This window comes from Strix aluco, chromosome 2, assembly GCF_031877795.1.
Source record: "Strix aluco isolate bStrAlu1 chromosome 2, bStrAlu1.hap1, whole genome shotgun sequence".
Lineage (NCBI taxonomy): Eukaryota > Metazoa > Chordata > Aves > Strigiformes > Strigidae > Strix > Strix aluco.
Window position 1 is genome coordinate 55,916,897 of NC_133932.1, and position 16,065 is coordinate 55,932,961.

General features: G+C 39.9%; 1 protein-coding gene across 5 annotated transcripts in view; it reads left to right on the plus strand.

The window, feature by feature from the left end:
• The window catches only part of ARHGAP6 (Rho GTPase activating protein 6), a 331,846-nt gene that overhangs the window by 239,128 nt on the left and 76,653 nt on the right, over positions 1 to 16,065 (plus strand). Inside the window, exon 1 of one of the 5 annotated variants that reach the window (XM_074814837.1) lies at positions 3,172 to 3,396. The exons of the other annotated variants lie outside the window; for them this stretch is intronic. The gene's annotated coding sequence lies outside the window, so the exon portion shown is untranslated. Of the gene's footprint in view, positions 1 to 3,171; positions 3,397 to 16,065 lie in introns of those variants that run through there. 5 annotated transcript variants of the gene reach the window in all.

Genomic DNA, 16,065 nt, shown 5'->3' on the forward strand with positions numbered 1-16,065 from the left:
CCTGCTGTAACAGATTTTGAAAGTTTGGTTGTGGAACTCATGAGAGCTGAAACTAAATTTTAAAACCATTACTATTTTATGAGAATGAAAACCTCTGTGTTTCCAGTTCTGTTCCAACTTTGCTGCTGCAGTCCACAAGGTTAAAACTTAAAGCCATCTGGTCTTAGTGGAATGGGAAATATTTTTGTACTAGCTAAAACACTAAAGCAGGAAAAAAATCAGATACCACAGTTTCCAAAATCTGTTATTCTCTTTTCCTAATGTAATGATCAGGTTTTCTCTTACGCAGATAATCTTTTCCAAATATTCAACAATTCTGAACCTTCTGATTAGGTACAGGCAAAAAGTACTCCCTAAAACTAGATGAGGTTTTTTTGTTTTCTGTTTTTCCTCTTAGTTTAAAGGGTATCATGGGCTTTTATGACTGGAGTTGCCTGAATACAAATGCATGAACATCTCCCATTTTTAGAAAAATTCCTTTGTTGTACAATATAACAAAACCAGAATTTAATTTACTGCATGAACACCATGTTCAAAACAACTTTCTGGACTGATAAACCAGGACTGACACTTGAAGGTATTCCTTATAGCTGATGTGGTTTCATCTTCTGAACTTGCTTTGGAATGAATCTGCTCTGTCTGAAGACCTTGTGGGTCAGGTTCACTTTGCAGTGCTCTGGTTTTACATCATTGAGAGCTGGCTGGCACTGATGTAATTCAGTAATGAATCACTTTCCTCCTGCTACTCAGTATTTTAGAGTGAACAAGTATGTCAGAAGGATGAAAATTTTTTACCTCCTAACTGAAGTCGATAAAACCAGGTTGTGTTGGATGGGGGGTAGCTAGAAAATGAAACTCTAATATGTATTTTGATACCTTGGTGTTACAAAGTAAAATTACTCTGAAGTAACATAGCGCTTGACCTGGGTCTTGCTGACAGTCTTTGAGTTCATGTAACGAATACAGCAGTGACAGATCTGTCTTGCTGAGTTACTAGTATGCCATTATGGGTAGGATTTTTCAAGCATGAGCTTTCTCATCTACCAGTTAAACATATAAGGCAATTGTCTTGTACCTTACTGCAGTCAGTGGAAAGATCGAGCACCTCTTTAGGTCAAAGGATGCCAGGACGGGTGAGATGAGTTGCTTAATAGCTCAAGTTCAGCCGTACAAAACCCAGCCTACATCTATGATTCAAGAGAATAGTTGCATATGATAGATAGCAAAACTTCTTAAACTAAGCATGTACTTAAATGTTTTGCTGACTGGCAGATTTGCCTTCTGTCTGAAGTCATTAGGAGCTTATTTTTACATGAAGCATTAGCAGTCAAAATAGTGTTGTTATCTCTACTTCATTCCTATGGAAAGATTAATAAGATTGGAGGAGTTTGGAAAAGAAATCCTGCCCTTTGGCCCAGAGTAGCTGCCAACTCCGGCACGTCATGCCATGGCACACCAAATAGTAATGCAGGTCTCAGGAGGGCGAGTTTTCATCTACAGTGCTAATCTTTTTTCCTTTGCTATTCATGAAAGTAGGATAATCTTTTGAAAGCAGTAATGGCACAAAGATGTCAAGTGCTGTGCGTTAACTCCGAGATCAAGATGCACATCACTTTGCCAACACTCTGCTACGCATGCTGGATGTGTCTGTGCGGCGCTGTGCTGTAGCTCCTCTCTGGCCCCCCAACCACCGGCTCAGCCAGCCACCTGCGCTTGATGCAGTGGTGAACCGTGTGGGGTTTGGGTGGGTCCTTGCTCTGAAGGGGTCCCGCCCTGCTGGAGGACACCTCTGTGTGCCAAGGCTCCTTTCCCAGCCGGTGGCACTGTCTCATGGATCAGACAAGGCATTACCAAGAGGTCTGCTAAAATTAACCCTGGTCAGAGTGTTTAGTGTACAGACCAGCTAAATCTTCGTTCTCTCTTTTGGGATTTTCATTTTATAGTTCTGTATATGTATGGTTGCTGTTGTATCACAAAGTAAGAAGACTCACTGTCAAGCTTAACAAAACTGAGGACTGAATTGCTGTTGTAGTCACAACTTGACTGTAATACTCACTGGTGTAGCAAGCGTTGCACCTAGGAGGCAAGTGGTCAAGATCCATCCCTCTCTCTTTCTCAAATTCTAGTATCTGTATTAAGAGGAAAAAAATACTGCTTTGGCTATCATTATATCAGAAAAAACCAATGCTCATATATTAGCATCTGAATTAAAATAAACAGTCTGTAGGTATCAAGGACAAATCTTGTGCAGTCTGTTTGGAAAGCTGGATCATTGATTGTTAAGCATTTGGTGGGAACAGCAAATCAGTGATAAAATTCCTTTGGATTTTGGAATTTATCTTGAGATAGAATGCAAATGTTTGAACTTTTTTTGGTTTTGGTCTCCATTGTTTCTGCAATCTCTGAGGGCAGTTCCCTTTAATTTTGAAGCCCAGCCCATGAGTACCAATAGCAAAAGGACTAAATGTCATTTAAAAGTAATGTAACAATACTTGCCAACAGCACAGCTTTAGTAGATTCTGAGAGAGGAATGTGGGAGCAGTCATAGCCTTAAAAAAACAACAATAGATTTTAGCAACTGGAGAATCTGCAAAAATATTTGAGCTGTGCATGATTCCTTCTTGCTGTCTTGAGTTTTTGTTCTCATGTTTTTTTGGGGGTTGTTTTTTTTTTTTTCTTTTTTTTGAGAAACCTCATGGAGACTTTCAAGAAAAAATTGTTAAAAATATTTACTTAAGAGCTGCTTTGAAGATCACTCCCTCACTGGAGTTACAATTTTCTTTCCTGATTTTGCTGGCTGTTTTATCTATCATAATGTAATTTTGTTCAGAGAGTATAGAATTCTGTGCCAAATTTATAGTTCACATATAATTTATTATTATAATGGTATGGTGCATTTGTTTTGCTAAAAGTATTATCTGAAGTGACCTTTCTGCAAAAGTGTGCGTCCAAGTTAAGGAGGTCACACTTTCAAAGTACTGCCATGAGCAGAGCTAAGAAACTTGGAGGAGTTGATATTTTCACTGCAGGAACCTGTTCTGTTCTCACTGCATTAAGAAATAATAGGTTTTCAGTGAAAAGATTCCTCAGATTCAAAATTAAGTATTGGAGGAGGAGGAGGATAGTTAGTATCTATTTGCACCCAGTTTTAAGCAATCACAGAACTGTCACCCGTGCCTTACCCAGTGAGTGAGCACCCAGATTTCCATACAGGGTACATCCTTGCTCACCCCAGTGAAGAGGAGGAGCAGAGTGGATGCGTGAATTCCTGCATTTGGATCACATTCTGGAAGGCTTTTCGTTTCCCAGCACTTAATGACTTCATGCCTTTAAAAATAAGGCTCTGAGGTCATCCGTAATTCGTATCATCACAGTTGGGAGTTGAAGAAAAGTAAGGTATTTTGCTTTTCTTAAAGTAAGCCAATTTAGGTCATCTCCTGTGCTAGTAGTACTATGTCAGGTCATGAAAACAAGCTCAACTTAAGTGTGTGATTTGATAATATTCAGAAATAATTTCAGAAAACAAAATTGTATGACTAAAATTTCAATTTTGATCTATAAAGCTCTTAGTCTCTGAAGTATTTAGGTATGTATTTTGACAGCCAGACATGGTGTTTCTGTTGTCCTGGTGTAAAACTTCAGGACAAAAGAATCCAAGGTTTTCTTGGTGATAGAAGTTAGACTAAGGTACTAATTTTTTAAATTGATGTTTTCAATTTTATTACCATGAACCTTATTAAAATCTCATTAAGAAAGAACATTGCAGAAATGCTGAGTAAGGCATGATAGCTTACAATTGTTTTTTTCATACCATGAAAAATAAACTGCAATAGTAGTGTAAATCAACCCAAATATTTTCTGTGGCTTAAAATTTTCATGTTCTGTGAGCATTCTTTAATTAGAAGTTGATGTTAATGTCCTGCATTAAGTAGGAGAAGAAAGGGACGAACAGTAGTTTGATGTTAATGTCCTGCATTAAGTAGGAGAAGAAAGGGACGAACAGTAGTTTGGTTGGATAGTAGCTGACTACAGTCACGGAGTGAAAAATGCTCATCTGCATTAACTGACAGGGAAGTGACAAGTACCTTTTTTTTTGCTGGCACAACTAAACTCTAAAGAAAATCCTTATGCAGCCTAAACTTCCCACTCTGAACTCTAAACTTACACAGAGTCTGTTAGTGTTTTAAACACCGTTGATCTCCTTTTGCTGCGTTGTGGAGGTAAGTGAGAATATCCATTCTGCTGTTGCTTCTCAAGGAGTAATGAGATCACCTTCTATCTTGCCAAAGACTGGGGGGAATAACTCTTTTCCTTTGGAAAGATCATTTTCTCTGGGATAAAGGAAAAACATTAAATAGGCAGCAACAGCTCCTTGTTATGCTTCTCAAAGTAGGAAAATAAATCTGGTAGATCATAGGCCTGCTTTTTTCATTTGACTTTCGGAAGTTGAGGAAAATGTCAAACTGTTCTCTTGTCCCAGGAGAACAGGAGAGTGGGGCTCAGAGATGGTGGGATCTCTTCTTAGGAACTGGGAAACTGTAGCCATCAGGGACCCCATCATGAACAAGTCTTCCATCGTTTTTTTTGTTCTGGTATCAGAAGAATTGTTCAGGCATGACAATAGAAAAAAATAACCTACTGAGCTGAAAAATGTGGTTTAAAATGTGCAATGAGGAGAGCAACCATGCTCTTGCGGAGCTTAGGACTGCCAACAGCCGAATTTGTTGCAAGTTGTATATAACAGGGTGTCCAAAGGAAAGATATCCTTTGTATTTTGAGAGATTTACTGATTTGGCTGTCATCGAACAGCACACGTCATCTTGTGCGTAACTGCTTGGACGTAAAGTCCCACTGACTGCGGTGTGTCCCCTTGGCGAGTAGGTGAAAGAAGTACTTACCACTGCCTGTAAATAACGCTAGTAGCTTCATCTGCCTTTTAACTGGAGTGTGCAACTTCCTAGTTAATTTTAGAGAGGCAACTCCGCTGTCTGCTTTATAAGAAAACAGCATCAAATGATAACAAATGTATAAACCAGCTTTGTAGAAATAAACTTGCCTGACTTGGGATACATTGAGTCTTCTGTCATTTGACTTTAATCTAGGTGAAGCTCAGGTGAAGTTTTAAGAGTAGTGTGACCCTGTCAGTAGGACTGAGAGTACCTTGGAAAGACTTGCCTAACATAGGTGAATGTTAATATAATGGTATAGCACTGATATGAATGATAAATGTTAGTTATTTTTTGTTGTTAGTTAAAACTTTGCTACTACGTCGTATGCACACAAGTTCACTCTTACACAAATATTTCACATAGCTTGGGCAGGAAAAATAAAACACAAAATGTAATATTACCTTTTTTGTACAAGTTCAGAGAATTGATCTGATCATTCACAGGCAAGAATCTCTTTTTCATTTGCATTCTCAAGGTCAGGCAGTAGGCAGTGCATGTCTAGCACAACCATGGAAGCAGAAGAAAAACGAAGGAGATGCTTTGATGCTTCTCTCTCTCCCTCCTTGCTTTACTCTTGACAGTACAGCTTCATGTCTTCTCTCACTTAGGGCATATTGCAGAGTGTGAGTAACTTAGAGATACATAAATGCCATGACTGCACGTATATCTGCCTTTCTGCCTCCTGGTCTGCTGTCTTTGACCACATCTAGACAGAGATTGAATCACATCAGAGAGCATCCTCCGGTGCTGGGGCTCAATCATGTGTGCTGTTGGGTTATCGCCAATGTCTCTGATGTAGCTTAGGTCCAGACCAACTCCCCGAAACAGTTCCTGAGTATAGAGTTAGCACAGGCCAGGGACTATTCATGACAGACCATTTGGATGTGGCCACTCTGCAGTGGGAGGTGGTTTAATAGTGTGGATTAAGGCTGTTCCCTGCCAGCTGGGTTGCTGCCAGGGCACGAGCCCAGGCCCGTGTAGTTTGCAAATATAAATTTCAGCCTCTGGTTATGGGCTTGTGGTTTTCTTCATCCTGAACTGTAATTGCACGACTTCTCAGCTCTCAGCCTGAGCCCTGAGTGAGAGAACCTTTTGGTGAACTTCCTTACCAGCAGCGATAAGCCACGCTATTGGGAACATCATGGGGCTGCTGAAGCTTGGCAGATGGCAGAGCTAAGGTAACTAACCATACGTGTGCTCTTTGACATGCAAAATGCTTTATAAATACATTAATTTAAACTTTCATCGTGTTCATAAGCTAGCACAAGGTGTCTTCATTAGCTGCAAGTTAACAGTGCTAACACAGGTAGTACTTGCGCTGCTGTTGATGTGTTGTCACTTGTTCCGCTGCATAAGCTTGTTCACATACACGCTCCTTTACTCTGGAGACCTATGTCTTCTCCCTTTGTGTGTGTAGCTGCTGGAGGCTGCAGGTGTACCACCAGACCAAGGTCACACCTTGCTTGGGTACTGGGGCATGGTCTGACTGCACACCAGCTCCCTCCCTGCAAAGAAACCCAGGTGGATTGGTCAGATGGGAGCCTTGCTAAGACCCTGCAACTTCGCCATTGGGAAGCTTCCCACTGTCTGAGCAGGGCGGGTGCCATGGTTTGTCCTGTTAAGTGTCGTGACAGCCCTGAGGGCCACACACTTTCTGATAAATATTTGTAAAATATAAGTATCTGTCACTGATGTACATGAAGCTGTGCTTGCTCTTCAGTCTGGATTGGTACCTCCTTTGGGGACAGTGGGGTCTGTCTCCACCAGCACTTACAAACCTTCCTAAAATCTTCAGAGTGTACAAACAAGAACAATCGGGAATATTCACTATCACGGTAGTACTAACAAGGTGAGATTAGCTCTTAACCCACTGGAAAACACTGTACCTTGTAAAAGACCATGTAACTGTCCTACATGGAGATCTCTATGCTCAGGCCCGGTTGGTACCTTTGTATGGAAAATTGTTAAATATGTAGCAAATTGGAACAGGTAATAACTTCTTACAATGTGTTACAAGTTTCAGTATTTTGTTTTGTTTCAGTTTTGTTTGCTAAATGTATTTGCAGGGCACTGTGGGGAATTTTGCAGGCTGCCCAAGCTCACCCCGGGGCGTACAGTAACTCAGCTGGGGTGGGAATTGGGGGGCATAGGAGAAAGTTACAATGTCTTCATCCTTGTAATAGCCTTTTTTCCTGCTCTGCAAACTGTAACAACTGAGTATTCTCGTTCTGTTAATACTATTTTGATAATGAACTGTTCTAAATGTGTGGTATTTTTCTCCTAAACTGCCATTGCACTACAGATGTGAATATGCATGCAAACACACATCTGCTTCTAAATTTTATGTTGATATCCTTAGAGGTTCTGCAGAGCCCCAACTGTATCTGTGTGCTGCACTGGTTTCCCCTGGGTTGTTTTACTACTGAGGAGGCAGATTCCAAGATTGAGAAACCAGGTCTAGATCCAACACAGCACAAAACCCACAAGATGGCTTAGATGAATGTTTCTTGGCTTGTGGAGTTTGAAAATCTATGGTGGCTGTCAGCAGAGTCAATAAATTCTCCATCCTTGGCTTTAGGTAGTAACACAACGCTATCAACCAGGTAAATGTCTGCTCTCTGGAGTTTATCTTCTATACAGAAGATACATGTTTAGGCAGAAGGTACCTTCTGTACAAATAAAAGTCTGTGAGAAGGTCTGTAGAGTCACTGAGAGTGAAGGAGCAGGTTCTGACTGTTTACGTGAGGGCAAATGCTGAGATTTAATAGCTTATTAATCCAAACTGGACTGAGCAAATCTGGTGGTAAGGTCAGTGGGAAACAAACACTCAGTGCAATTTTTTACATTCAAAGTGTGTGTCCTAAATGATGAAACAAGATGCTTAAATAAAAATATGTGCTAACATCCTGATTAATAATGTGTTTTCTTCAACAGCAGTGTATTTCAAGCTGACCTTTCAAGCATTTTGTTACAAAATTTTTCCTGTTTCAGTATTTATTTCAAGCATAATTCTGCTGATTTAATACTAGCACAGTGTAAACCTAAACAGTGGTAGGTACACAGATCAGTAGGCCATCGAAAGCTTTTTGTGCATCTTGTATTAGTAAGGGCAAACATATATACACACACATATATGTATATCCCCATTTTGGAGGTTGCAAAGGCAATCTGTGGTGTTGTCTAGAACAGATTTGTGTGGCCAGCCCAGGGCTACATTATACAGCAGAATAGTTGTCTGCTGAGATGCCCTGATAGTTGATAACAGAAGTGTTTGGGAGCAGGACAAAGTCATCCCTAGGGGCACAGCCTGGCCAGCAGGATACAGCTTGGACAGCCATTTTCTAGAATAGCCTCAAGTAATTCACCGCAGGTTATATGACTCATGAGTTAAAAGGGAACACACAGTTTATGAGGGGTGATCATCTTTAAAATCATACTGCTTTTGAAATGCCATATGTGCTGTAATACAGAAGAGGTATTAAACAGAAGATAAATGACAGTCCTTTTCCCTCCTCATCCCTCTGATTTATTGTCATGTACTTTTGTGATGTTAATAGGTGTTTAGTTACTCATTTGCCTTTGTACAGCAGTTGTTTTCCTTTTGTGCAGTCCTGCAGGGCTAACGGGCATAAGGGGGAGTAGTGACCATAAAGCAGTAGGACTAGAGAAGAACATTGCAGAAAAATAGGAAAACACAGTTAGAAACCTAAAACTCCTGACAACTGAGGTTGACAGTGTGCCTTTGTGTCTTTCCCCTCTGCTCACTTCTGAGTCCCAAGGATGGAGACTTTAAGGGGAAGGACACTGAGTTGAGCTGAAGGCTGTGCCTGCAGACCCACCTCTGTCAGCTCTCCCTCTGCGGAGGAGCTCTTTGTCTCTTGCAGGGACAGCCTTCTAAAGGGACAGTGACAGTGTGGTAGGATGGATGGTTAACTCATTGCTAAGTTCAGTAACATTTATCACATATTAGTTCATATTGCAAAATGCAAGGCAAACTTGAATTGTTTGTGTGAGGTGATACGGTTGAAATAATTAGCTCGTCTGGAACATATCCCGGCTCTCTTCTCCAGTGAGATAAATGAGCTGGGTCAGGGCCTCTTCCCTTTCCTTTCCCTTTCATTCTGCCCTCTCCTGCCCTCTCTCTGTCCTAGGTTTCTGAGAAAGTTTTTATCTTGGTAATCTAAAAGTTTTGAAAACTGTTTATCTTGCACAGTCTGAAATGCTTCTTATCCTCTCACCCATGGTACAGTGAAAAAACAAGTAGGCACATTTTGTAAAGACATCTTTAAGAGGAGACATGATGGATGGCTCTTAGAATTACTTCTGTAACTACCAGAAGAATTGAAAATAAATGAGAACCTGAGACATGCAGTCACGCTCTAATAGTTGGCATCTTAGTCTTTTACCTTAGAGCTTAAGGCTTGGGTACAGGAGTTTGCTCTTTGTTATGCAACTATTTGTATAAACTAACTAATCCCAAGTAGAACCCATTGATTCTCACTGGGAGCAATCCTAGGAAACAATATAATAAAAACTCTTAAGACTTTATAGGTTGGTAGAAAATCTTTATTGGCTTGGAATATTGTATAATAAACTTGGTCCTCACAGATAGACATTTCAGATGTCAGAAATAAATGATTCAGTGTTCTTTTAAAGACTTCATATTTTTTTATTGTGTGCTCTTCTGCATATCCATAAAAGACTATATGGGAAGGAAAGAGTGAAATTAATTTCCAGAGAGAAGTGTTTCAGGATACTGGGCATTTTTCCACTGAACATCTCTGTGGAAATCTGGAAAAAGTGTTATTTCAGTTCCCTACAAGAAAATAATGCTCTAACTGTACTTCTCTTTCCCACCATCAATAAACTTGAGAAAATTCTTCTGTAATTTTTAACTAGTAGAAAAAATGGAGCTTGTTTTGGAAAGAGCAATTTAGGGGGTTATTTGCTTTTAAACAGAGTGCTCTTGGAAGTGTGAGCTGTGGATAGTATTGTACTATTGTCTTCTGGTTTGCTTACAGATAGAAGGCAGTTTAACATTTTGGAAAAGATGTGGGAGAAGGACAGCATTAACTATATCATTGCAGTCTATGGATGCTCTTTGTATTTCTCTATTGTATGCTTCTCTGTGTCTTCTGTAGCCTGAATGTCTTCTGTACAGGACAGATTGGCAGTAACCAAATCCCTAATGGACTTGAAAGAGCACTGGCTCTTTTCCGGTTTTAGGTTATGAATGGTTTTTTGAGACAGTAAAATTCAGGGAAATTTAAGCTATTATTAATTGATGTGTGTTTCTAATACTCTCTGTTAGTTACATAACACCACAATGCATTGCAACTCTTAAGTTCAACACATCAGTGTTTATGATGAGTATGTTATTGCTTCATCTGGCACTTTATGCTCTGTACTGCAGGGAAAAAAATAAAAGGCATGATCTTCCTTTCAATGAAGTTACTGCAAATCTGTTCATTTTTGTGGGAGTTCACGTCCTTAGTAGCAGAACTCACTAGGACGATTTTCAGGGTAAATTTTTGTAGTGCTGGAAAGTCTTTCTTGTAGAGGTTTGCACCAAATTAGTTGAAGACCAGTAGTAGTATAATTAAAAATTGCGACTGACTGTTGTTTTGTAATAGCACAGCATGTGCCCAGTTCCTAGGGGAAAAGACTCTTGCAGCAGCTGAAGAATGCAGCCTGTGATCTCTTTCTTCCCAGGGATGCTCCACCCAGCCCCATCGCTATAAATGGCAGTTGGGCTTCAGGGAATTACAGCAGGCAGTGAAGTAAGCAAAGGCAGGTTCCTCTACAGCTGACATTTTCACTGCTGGACATGAAATTAATAAAATGGAGAATGACCTTGAGCTATTTTCTGAACATTAGAAGGGCCTCAGCTTCATCTGGGGCACAGTCTGGATTCTGTAAGGATGGGTTGGTGCAGTGATGATGGTGGTGGTCCAGCTGAGCTTGGTCAGAGCAACTTGTTTCAGGGGACCACAGGAGGGGCTGCAGCTGAATGAACAAGAAGGGAGGAGGTGGGGAAAAGGGCATTTCTGGGGTTTTATTCTTATCTCTGTAAACCAAATGAAATTAAATGCTTCCCCAGAAGTTCCTGTTTCTCACCACTGGTTGAAAGTGGTATTTAGAGTGTCTAGTTAGATAGAGATGCCTGTATTTTGAAAGCAATTCCACTGTAGGTTTGGTCTACCCCATAGCTGATCTGTCAGCATTTGAAACATTGGTAATTAATCTGCATTTTTGCCATTGGTTTTAATTAGTCTGTCAAATGGAAAGGGTAAAATTCACAAAGTCTAAAGGATTCCTCAAGGATAAGCTAATTCATTCTGTAATGAATGATGCATGGGTAAAAGTAATAACAGTAACATATTCTTTCATTAATTCTGTGATGTGTGAGAAGTCAGAGCAAAAGTGTGTTTAATTTTTATCAGTGGATGGTTTGAATGGAGAAGTTTAAGGAAAGTAGCCTTCTATGCAATAATAAACATCAAGTTATACACTTAACAGATGCTTCATTTTTTACTATTCCCTCAGTTTCTGCCTGCAAGCATTATTGGGTATTTGTATCTATCTTTACCAAAAAATATCTCTTGTATACACTGTATATAATTTATTCAGCTAGGGTCATGTATTTCATTAATTGTGTCAGTCCTGTAAGATAGTGAATGCTTTTGTATGACCCAGAGCTGTATTAGGAGAAAATACTACTAACGCAAATTTCAATTTGCATCGTTTGGATAACTAGGGACTCAAATACAGAAGTTCAGATGGGTGAGAGCAGTTGGGACAGTTACCCTAGATATCTGCCACCAGCAGAATGTGCCGTCTCCATCCTGCTGCAGTCCACTTACCCATGGGGAAGGAGCAGCTCGGAGAGCTGCCCACGGTTTTCCTAATGCCAGGAATTCTAGCTGCATGCTTTGAAGGAAGAACCACTCAGGTCCCAAGAAAAGCAGAGTGATGAAAATTACTTTAAAATCATTAGGTGGAATTAAAAAGTGCTTTTTGAGTTCTTTTTCTCAGGTTCTCACTTTCCAAAAGCGCAGAGAGCGTACCTGCAGGCTTCTCTCTGCAATGGCTGGAGCTTTACGTATTCCTTACATAAATACATACACTGAGATCCACCTGTACTTTCACATACCTCCTGGAGATAAAGCTTTAAAGCAAATACCAAATATCACAAAGTTAACTTGTAAAAACACTGTGGAATATGAGAGTGTTACAAATGCCTTTAAAATCAATGTCTTTTAGAAATATACTCAGTTTTCAACTTGGGCCCCTGGAAAGTTGTTCTTGTAGCTGAGGATATTTATTCTGTTCCATTTTTTGAATGGGATGCAGCTGTTGAATTCTTCAGACCTGAGTAAAGGCTCTTAAAGAGCTTTATTTATATCAGGTTTTTTTTCTGTCCTCCTCTGGTTCTGAACAAATAGCCACAACTTCAGCTAATGGAAATTATTGTACTGCAGCTAAGTTTATAAAGTCCTGCTGCTTTGCTGGGGTGACTTTTCTGAAGAGCTGGACCCTTATGTGAGAACATATGTGTAATTATATGAAAGTGTGTGAGTGTAACCTCCAAAGGAGGTTGGCATGTGGTAAACCCCCACCCACAGTGTAGCAGCTCCCATAGATCCCTGGGGTTTCAGAAAACAAAGAATATGTCTAAGGCGATCAGCTAAAATTCATCTGCAGCCCATTAGAAGCACATTGCAATGATACTTAAGTGTATAATCCCTCTTATTTCAAAATACAGGCTTATAGCTTGAGTTTCCCTTGAATAAACTTTATGATTATTAATGAGCTGTATCAAATAATCTCCTTTAGGTCATTAAAGGGCATAATGCAGATAAGAACTCTTCAGATGCCATAAACCTCAAAATTAATTTGCTCTCTAGACCTCTATGTTACCAGAAATCTGTGATAGTAAGGTCAAATGTTGTGATCTTTCGATATTAGTAGAGTTTGATAAAAGTTCAAAAGCAATATGCTGTGCTGCTACCTGTCTATGGGATGGGGAGCTCTGTGTATGGCAATACTGTGAGACTCAGCCTCAAATCTAACCTGGCAAGTAATTGTTGATTTTACAAGGATATTGCAGTGAAGGCTCTAACTTCCTCTGTCTGCATGCCTTTTTTTAGCAAGAACGTCATACCGGCTCTTAAACCCACACTTTTGGTTCCTTCTTTTTTCACTAAGCACTTTCCACAATGAATAATGAAAAGTAAAATTCAAAGAGGTTTATGTGGATCTTTCAGCTGAGTAATGTATGTTTCAATGACAGTATTAATAATGTTGATAAGAGGAGGTGAACAGCTGCTGTGGCCACAACACAGACAGATTAAAATAATTGGATCAGGGACGGCTGCTAGATTGCCATTAAAAATTTTAAATAAGGAATAGAGAGCATTTGGCAGTCACCAACAAAAGTGTATGGGGGAGAAGGGAGGGGAAAAGAAGAAATAGAAGAGAGGGGTAAGAAGAGGACATTGGAAAGCTTTCATGCTCTTCATTCATCTAAAAATAGGTTTTCAGTCTACTTCTGACTTTGTTTATGTTTATATCTTTCGTTTGGAGACTGTGGATGGAGATGTGTCTTTTCAAATGCTTTGGGAGCAGGGCCTGTGCTCTTTAAGCTTTAAGTTTCAGAAACAGGACTTGGAGCCTTGGTTGTGTGTAGCTCCCTCCGAGATCTGGACAAGGTCCTTGCTGCACCCTCTTCTCACTGAATACTCTTTCAAAATCTGGTGCATCATTTTCCAAAACATCACTTGAATCCATAGTTCTGTATATGCTCTGCTTTCTGCTGGTGAGAAATCTAAACATGCCCAAAGATGGGAGTTTGCCCTTGTGATTCAAGGATTGTTGAGCTGTGGGGCTGTACCTAATGCTGCTCATCCCACATGGGTTTTAGAACTTCAATAAAGGGAAAATCTGCTGTACAGCTTTTATAAAAGCAAAGCTGTAAAGTGGGGTTTTCGGGGTATTGCAATGACTCAGAATATATTCGACTGCTTTCAAAAGTCTTTGAGAAATAATAGAGCATATTCTTCTGCTGTTCAGAGATGACAGCAGCAGCACCAGCATGTCTGAGCAAACCCAGCTTTGGTTCTTCCAGGACTGCCTTTCAACTCTCCATCAGCTTACCAAAGTCTTTGCAACTCTTTCTGATGTTTTCCTTTTCTAGAAACAGGGGTGATGCTGCACATTCTCTTGTAATCTATCTCACTGTATGGGCTTTTATTAGAGCCTGATATAACTTGTCAGAGTACTTAAGTCATCTCTTTTGGAGTCACTAGTTTCTGGTAAAAGGTAACACTTAAAATCACGAGAGAAACCCCCAAGTTAAATATATTTAATTGGGTTTTATTTGCTTTCTGCTTTGTAGAGTTTGTGAGGCATCAGCAGACAGTCTCTGGAGCAAACTGCGTGTTTTTAGTTACTGGACCAGACAGCTCAGATATAATTAAAGTGCCTTCTTTGCATATGCAACTTGCTACTGCTTCTATATTTTCACAGGTCTTAGGGTTACATCAGGCGTAAATCCTAATAGAGGTTGTTGTACTTCTCTTACTTATTTTTATTTTTGAGTGAACTGTGTGTCATTTGAGCTTATATGTGTCTCTCGGGCTCCCCAGTATAGTTCAAAAGGAATCCAGGAAAGGCTAAAGTAGTCAGCATTTTTCAGTTACTTTTTGTGGAAATACAAAAATGGAATGTGTTTTTATTCAAAATAGCTCTGCCATGTCTCCTGGAAGCTATTCTGCAGGGGGTTTTTTATGCCCCAGGTTCTTTTTAATGAGCTGTAAAGGATTTCGTGGTGCAGTGCTATCCCTGGAGGTGAAAGGAGTCTCTCACAGGAACCCTTGCTCACGAGGGGAAAGGTAGCCAAGCACGCAGGGTGCTTGAATCGTAGCTCCCATGAGGCACACCAGAGTGTTTTGGACTGAAAACATCTTTCTTAGCTGCAAACTTTTTTGAACTTTTTGACCAAGCCATTTTTTTTCCACAGAAAACATATCTTTCATGAGTATTTTTAAGACAAACGCCTGATTTTTTTTCCACTGAAAAAATGAGATTTTTAGGTCAATTCTGTTTCTGAAGCTATTTTTGGCGGTCCCGTGAGGCTTTTGTGGCCAGCATTGGTCATTGGTGTAGCAAGAGATCAGCCAGAGGAATTCTCAGCTGCCTGCTAATTTGGTTCTCCTAATCCTGTGCCCCTCCAGAGTGAGAGTCCAGTCCTTGGAATTTTGCATAATTAAGAAACAAATTTAAAGTCCCATACTGCTTATCTGTGAATGACAAAGTTACAGTATCAGAATCACTTAACCAGTTTCTCAGTGAGAGTTTAGGCCAAGCTCAGTTTAAATTTTTAAGATGAGTATTTTTGAGTGCTCTGGGAAGAAATGAATCTGAAGTAGACAACAGAAGAAGTTAATTTTCTTCCGTTTTGTGGCTAATAGGGTATATTTTATGTAACCTCTCCATAAACTGTGAACATTTTGTGTTATAACATTCCACCCTGAATAGCATATTTTTAAATACAAAGCTGTGCATTACTGAAAAAAGTAGTTTGAAATGGGGAAAAATAATTCCCCAGATGTACTAGTAGCTAATAGAAAGTATATAAAAATAACATCATCTAGGTGTAGACAATGTACTGCAAAGGAGCCTGATTTTTTTGCAGGGAATACTGTTAGCTACTGAATAACCTGAAGAACCCTGGTTCAAAGTAGAACTCAACAAGTATTGCTGGACTCCTCAGTTTCTGAGAAGGAAACCCCTGCTGTCAACCTGTAGTTCCAGTAAATAGGAATTGAAACCCATAGTTCTAATACAGTTCCACATTTTTTTATCCAAGGTAAAGAAACATAAACTTGTCTGGAGTTCATAAATACAAGGGAGACAGGCTGGTTGGGTTCTTTGCAGCCACCAAAAAAGATCAGTGATTTTTAGATTCTTTGCTTGCAAGGCAGCTGTTGTGCAGAGCCTCAAAATGGCAGTTCCTTCATCACATGGTTCGAGTGAGTGGGTCCATGAAAGAACACGTCCCCATTTCTGGTTATATAAATAGAAGAGTTTTGCTCATTAGAGGAACTCAAAGAAA